Below are 7587 nucleotides of genomic sequence, written 5' to 3'. Positions count from 1 at the left end.
CGTGTAATCTTTCGTGTAATCCCTGATCTCCAAACGTAATCGCGTTTTCCCCTTTTCCGAATCTAGCTTCGAATCTCGGAACGAGATTCTTTTTAAGGGGGGTTGGTTGTAACACCCGTGGTGTTACGAGCTTATTTAGCACTGCGTTTTAGGCCTAAGAAAATTTCTAAAAACGAGTTTCTTGGATTTTTAATTTAAAACGTACTTGAGGCGATAAGCGAATCCTGTGTGACGTAGTTTCGCGGATTCAAATAAACGTCCAGGTTAAATTTCAGTGCGTAAAAATATTTAGGAATGCCGAACGACGATGCTAGCGGACGGTTTGTCCTATTAGCTTAAGCATGAAAATCAACTTTTATAAATAAAATAAAATATATTAATAAATAGAACGATATACATACATACATATATATATAGCTCTTGAATAAAAATTTAAATTCGAGCTTTGTTAAAATTTTCCCGTGTCTAGACGTTGCAAATTATTTAAATTAGTAAATCGTTATATATATATATATATATATATATATATATATATATATATATATATATATATATATATATATATATATATATATATATATATATATATATATATATGTGTGTGTGTGTGTGTGTGTGTGTGTGTGTGTGTGTGTGTGGCCAGACGTTTCACACAACAGCACGTATTATATTTTTCTAATCCTCCTTGGCTCCAAGCACTTTGAGAAGCCGGTCGACATGAACAAACAAATTGCGAGATTTGTTTTATCCTTGCAGCTTTCCATTATTTTAGAAAATCGAGATGTGCTTGGCAGAGGTAGCCATGTGCGTACAAACATTTGAATTCATGCACCACGTCCTGGTAGCGTAGACCTCTAGCTTTAGCAATTATCTAAATTTTCCCGGTCCCTTCACGTCTGCACGTTTCCGGCCACGTTATGCAGGCCGGCCATCCTAGCTGCTGTTGCTGTCTCTACCCTTTGTTTTTTTTGAGAAAGCCAAGCCACACGTGGTCCTGCTCCCTGCTCAGCCAGCGCACACCGTCCTTGCCTCTGCCATGCCCACGTCCTGCTGCTCCCTCTCCTGCACTCGTTCTTCTTGTGCACGCCGAGATTGAGTTGCAGCGCGGCTGCGCAACGAAGTCGTCGTGCCGCGTCTTCTGCCATCTCGCACGAGCGCATCACTCGGAGCCACAGCGCCTCACCGGTACCCGTTGGCCGCAGCACCCGCGCCACCGGCGCCTCTCTTCTTCCCTCCGTGCCGCGTCTAGGCCTGGGCCATTCGCGTCGGTGCTGGCCTCTCCCGTGCGCCTGCCCGACCATGCCTTTCTCTTCGCATGAGCGCCACCCCCTGTTCTTGCGCGGTGACGACCACCACCGTTGATCTTCCGCGTCCAGCCATTGCAGCTCGATTGGTTTGGCGGTGAGTACCTCCAGATCCTCCTCCTCCTTCTCCAAGCCACGTCTCTTCCTCTCCTTGCCTGTGTCGAGCCGCTCCCAAGCTCCGGTGGTCGTCAATGGTGGCTCCCGTGGCCCTCAACGCCCTTCCTTGTTTCCCTCCCTCACTCATGCCTTGAAGCGCAGAAATCGATCCCGCACCACCCTCCATCTTCCCAAACCCACGGCTCCCCCTCTCTCCACCTGAGCCGAGCTCCCCACGAGCTTCGTAGACATCCATGGCGGACGAGGTAGGGGCCATGTGCGCCCGTGCCCCGCTGTTGCGCCTCGCTGCTTGCGCTGGGGCCGCAGCACCTCGCCACCCTCAGAGCCAACTGTGTCCCTCGGTCCCCAAGCTGCACCCAGGAAGGAGTGGGCAGCTGCGCGCGCTGTCCGATTCCCTTTCTGCGTCCGCGGCAGCCGCGATGCCGTCGCGGTTGGCTCGTATCCGCCCGCGTGTGCGTGTGAGCAAGCCTGGCCCTCACGGCCATGCTGGAACCGCGCCTTGGGCTCTGCTGCGCCAAGCCACCGCACCACCATCGGTGCGCCGTGGCTGCCCTCACTACCCGGCGCATCGTCTCCGTCAGTGGCCGGTTCCTTTTTCCCCTCCCTCTGTTCGGTATCGAGGGGAGAAGAGGAATAAGGGGTCTCTTCGCATTATAGGGCTGCCTGCCGTTGGGCCGTCTGCACCGCTAGACTTGCTGGGCCGCGCGTTGGCGTGGGCTGCTAGTCTCTCTGGACCATCGCGTTGGGCTGACTTGCGCACCTGAGGCTGCCTATGCTGGGCCTCGCGTCTTTGCGGGCCGCGCGCGCCACGCGCCCTGGCTAGGCCACGCTTGGTCAGTGGGCCGCGCAGCGCTACTGGGCCACCGCCGCGCCTTACTGCGCTGCTGGGTCGGCCGGACACATCGTCCGTGCGCTGGGCCGCCTTTGCCGCCGCGGCCTGGGTTTCGAGTTGGACGGGCTAGTCTTGACCGGCCGGGCCTAATGCGGCCGTGGTGCGTATTTCGCTTTCTGCTAGTTTTATTAATTGTTTAATAGGGGCTGAAGTTTGTAAATTTGTAATAAATCAAATAAAAATCATAAAAATGCCAAATTAGTTTTGCTGAGTTTATAAAATCGTGGTCTATCTAATAGTATATTTTGTTCGCATAGGCTCGGTGTGTTTTTAGGATTTCTCTAATTATTTTAACATGCTTAATATTGTTAAAAGAGGAACTTGTAGGAATTTCCAGGATAAATCGGTAATAGTGTTGACTCTAAAAATTTGACAGTAAACTACTAATATTATTATCTACTCACTGTAATTTTTGTAGCAATAATAATTAGTTTGCTAGGTAGCTAATGATGCTCTATTTCGAATAACGATTAAATCGATAGATAGGAATAAAGAAATAACTTGGGTTTATATAACTAAGCTAATTGTTGGGAAATAATGCCTTATCCGATAACGTGTATATGTAGCCTAAGTACGGTCGTTGTTAGAACTAGCCCGTTAACTTGAGAGGCATAAATCGTATTTTACGAGTCATGATTGCAGTTGGTTAATTATATCTTTGCATTGCATCGCATGCATATCATATAGGTACGATGATGGATCAACGGATCGATCGAAGGGTGATTGGAAATCCAAAGATGGTGTAATGGTATTCTCTCCAGGAGATAATGCAATGGACTTCCTATTCAGTTGATGGTGGATGATCTGAAGATACATATACTAACTTTTAATATATCTTACCCAGGCAAGCCCCGGTGCATAACCCCTACTTTTCTGCAGTTTAAATTATATATGTGCATTAAGTTTTAAGGAGTTGAATGAAACTCACTTGCATATATATCTTTATCCTATGAGTCTTACTAGTATGATAGGATCGTGTAGATTGCTATGCTACAGGACTCCGGTAGAAGTCGAGTGATTGCCTGTCACTCGCGAGAGATAGGAAATATATTATTGGATTACTATCACTTGGAAAATATGAAAATGGTGGAAAGAAAAATGGTGACCGGGCATGGATGTGGTTTGGGTATTGGTGGTTGTAAGAAGTTGTGTCGCCGTGGAGGCGAGTCATAGCTTGGTTACACCGTTTTTCCCTGTCTGGTCGGTTAAGGACCGATCGTTGCATATGACTCTAGGCAGGTCACAGACTTATTATCCTGAGCACATACTTGTGTATGGGCGCTTGGAAGATTTGTTGCTCTCTTGTCATGGATCTAGCTCTTTTCTAGACCGACTGCTGGGGTTTGTTTTGGTGGAGGAGGTCCTTGCACCGCACTGAGTCCGAGACTCAGGGGCGGGGGCTTGGAGTCCCAGTTTAGACGGGGACCTAGACACCCAAGACAGGAGAGTGATAGGTTGGTCCTGCTTGTGCCCGGGGTACAAGCGGGGCGTGTGTTTTCGGGGTACCCAGCTGGGGGCATTGATTCACGAATCGCCGGGCTATCCGGTACGGCTTGTCTACGGTTTAGCATCGTAGTAAGAACTAGAAGATGAAAGATGGAAGATGGACAAAGGAAATCTGATTGCTTACCACTTGCTTGAAAGTAGCACAGGTGCTTACATAGAATGGTTAGTCAATGAACCAATGCGGCTATTATTAAAAATCAAATATAAGGACACACGCTTAGTAATGCTTTATGCAAATGCAACCCACAAATCAGATAGTCTTGCATATCCTTGGAGTCTTTTCTTTTCTCCAGTCGGGTAAGTCTTGCTGAGTACAATTGTCTACTCAGGGTTTTATTCCCCCTGTTGCAGGTGACAGGTGGATGCTAGAGCCGACCCTTGTGTGTGGACTCCTCCTGGTGGGCTCAGCGAGGATTCCTTTACGCTGCGATCGTAGTTGTTATTTATAACTCTCACCAAATAATTTTATAAATGAAAGTTTAATAATCTGTTGTCGTAGTTTATATATCAATACTTCATCATGTCGTTAATAGATGTTTATTTCCGTTGTAACTCTGATCACATGCTTATATTCCGCTATTTAATTAAATTATTTATAACTCTAATAATATGATTACATTCCGCTATTATAATAATAAATATTATACTCTGATGTACATGTAAAGTGATGTAAGAACTGGTTAAGAATGATGTAAGCTTTATTCTCTCATTTGTGATCCTGAGAGAAAAATGTGGATTTTTGGGTTCTCCCCTGGGGTGTGCCCGACGGAATCGAGTAATTTAGTGTTCTTCCTTGGGTGCTTAGTGTCTAATGGAAGACAAGCACTCCTGTGAGGCATTAAATTAGATGGTTCTGCCACAGTAGGAGCCCTCCAATGCACCACCTCCTTCGACGAGAGTAGCCCATTCTCGGTGAAGGCGGCCAGCACCTCCTCATCCACATTGGAAGGCCTCCAGTTCGACATCGCACCTCGGATTTATGAATGAATCTGTGAGTTCTCCTCTCCCTCGCTCTACCCTCCTCTCTCCTAGAAACTGTTGTGGCACATGAACAAACTTGGCGAAAAGGAGGAACGAGGAACGACAACGGTTGAAGGAAGGCAAAAGAATGGGAGGAAAATCCTCTCCCTTCCCCCTATTTAATGCGGAAAGACATGCGGCAGGACATGGCCCTGGCTGATAGGACACGCCCTGCCCGACAAAACATCGCCCAGTTAGCGGGACATGGCCTGGGCAGGGCCCTCCACTACTTCAACTCGGGCACGGGAAATAAGGCGCAACCGCACGCAAAAAATCCTCTGTCTTCCCTGGCAGGGGTTGGAAGGGCCCACCAACAGAATCTCCATCGAGGAGAGGCCAACGGGTCACCCGAGTCGATTGGACGGCTCGGGCGGCTGCCGAGAGACAAGTAAGGAGCAGCGGGATGACTCATGCGGGTTATGCCGACCCCATCACGAACAATGGACACGAATCCCATTCAGACATATCCGATAGGAGCTCCCCAGACCCGTCACTCGAGCCATCGAGGTAACCTTACCAAACCCCCTTTTTTGTTTTCTAGTGCATAATCATTCATTCATCCATTCTCATGCATGCATTCATACATTCATCCCATACATCCAAGCATTGCATACGCAGTTGTTGCATCACAATGCTTCGTGTTGCGTCACAAAGCGGTAGTCGCCTCATTTGATATGAGCGACGACCGACTGTGGTTCGAAGGCTAACCCATAAAGGGCTCGAGGCCACCTCGCGTCAAACAGAGCCAAGGGAGAAAATGCAGATGAGCCCCAACAGCCCTCGCTCGATCCACTCAGAAACGGATGGGGTCATCTCGACCTTCTCGTTCGATACTGACCTTGAGCCATGCCCACAGAATCTCCATCGAGGAGAGGCCAGCGGGCCACCTGAGTCGGTCTCTAGAATGGCTCGAGCATCTGTCGAGAGGTGGGTTAAGGAGCAGTGAAATGCCACATGAGGGCTATGCCGACCCCGTTACGAATGATGGACCCGGATTCCACTCGGACATACCCGTTATTAAGCTCACCGAGCGCGTCACTCGAGCCATCGAGGCAAACGACATTACCCCTCCAGTTGCAGAAACCGTAGACAGGGTAATGCACGAAACTAGACCGACCCCTCGGCCGCACCTGACACTTGGGTTGGCGCCTGACACTTAGGTAGGTGCTCCGTCTCACTCAACCCCTCGGCCGTGCTCGACACTTGTGTTGGCGCCCGACACTTGGGTTGGCGCTCCATCTCGCCCGACCACTCGACCACGCCCGACACTTGGGTTGGCGCCCGACGCTTGGGTTGGCGCCCCGTCTCGCCCGACCCCTCAGCCGCGCATGACACTTTAGGTTTGTGCTCCGTCTCTTCCGACGGTGACCCACGATCTTACACCCACTAGGTGCGCTCATGAAATGAGTGTAAACAACCCCTTCATGACTTCATAGAAGTCCCAAAAGGGCTCGGGGGCTCCTATCGAGTTTATAAACCCAGGGTCCCCAATGGACCCGCTTCCCTATAAAAACTCGGCCCAGCAGATGGCGTAGCAACAACGCGCGTCTCCCGGGTCGGCCTAGATACATAATGACAGGCCAGGAGAACGATCTGGTCCCTGACCGGAAGGCCTGGCCAAGGTAGGGACACAGTCTAACTCTAACCTCCTTTTTTGACCGAGGATACACCGGACCTCTGCTCGTGGTTCTTCCCCGTCCGACACGACCGGGGTCGACTGGGAACGACCATCCGAGGATGACCACTCGGTGAGGGCCCAGGGATCAGGCAGAGCAGATAAGGTAAGGCGCTCAAGTCAAACCGCAATACCGAGGACCATACCCTGCCATACCCTGCGCACCTGCAGTATAGTGCCACCAGGCCATGCCAGATGGGCACTATGCAACCTACCAGGTATGTCAGAACACAAACTGTATTGTAGGCACCGATGTTTGCCATACCAGGCGAACACGGTAGAGCCTGCCACATGCATCTGGACATAAATAGTATTGTGGGCGTCGACGACCGTCTCGTACCCGACAGTGTGGGCAACAAAACTAGGTAGCACACATATACATTATCTCTCTTTCTCTGACTTGTAAGGCCATCCCCTTCGACTATAAAATGGGATGAGCACTCTCCTAAAAAGCTCTCTGGCTCTCCTAAAAAAAGAGAAGCTAGATGATTCGAGCACTCGAGGACCTGATAACTCGAATAGCTCAATAGCTCTAGAACTCTAAAGCTACATAGAGCATACCAGTATAAATCATGTGTCATTGAGTGCTAGGCCACATACGATCACAACGCGTGACAAAACTACAAATATTTACTTGTTGATCACTTTTCGCACCGACACTCAACCTCTAATTCAAATAAATTTCAAAGGTAATAATAAATTTTAGTGCAATAAAGGATAATACTGACAAATTAACTTAACAAATTAACTTAACTTAAATACTATGTGGCTATTGTGATATGACTATTCATGCTCCGAAAATTGTTGTTCCTACTATTACAGCTACGCTGTTAAAAATATTCCAGTAGCCTTATGTTGTTTCCAAATTTGCTCCCAAGGATCTAAGGCCTTGTTTGGATCCCTGTCCATGGACTAGGCCCGTAAACTTTAGTCCTGCTAGTTTGTTTGGATCTATGGGTAAAACTTTAGTCTTTCATCCTAATTAAGCCATGCACATGCACAGTGGGTGAGTGGGTGGGGGGTTATGGGGGTCAGTGCGCCCCAAGGCACTTTTAGCCCCGTTTAAGACCCCC

This window comes from Miscanthus floridulus, chromosome 7 (genome assembly GCF_019320115.1).
Source record: "Miscanthus floridulus cultivar M001 chromosome 7, ASM1932011v1, whole genome shotgun sequence".
NCBI classification, from domain to species: Eukaryota; Viridiplantae; Streptophyta; class Magnoliopsida; order Poales; family Poaceae; genus Miscanthus; species Miscanthus floridulus.
The sequence above is the reverse complement of the archived record's forward strand: the minus strand, read 5'-3'. Positions refer to the sequence as shown.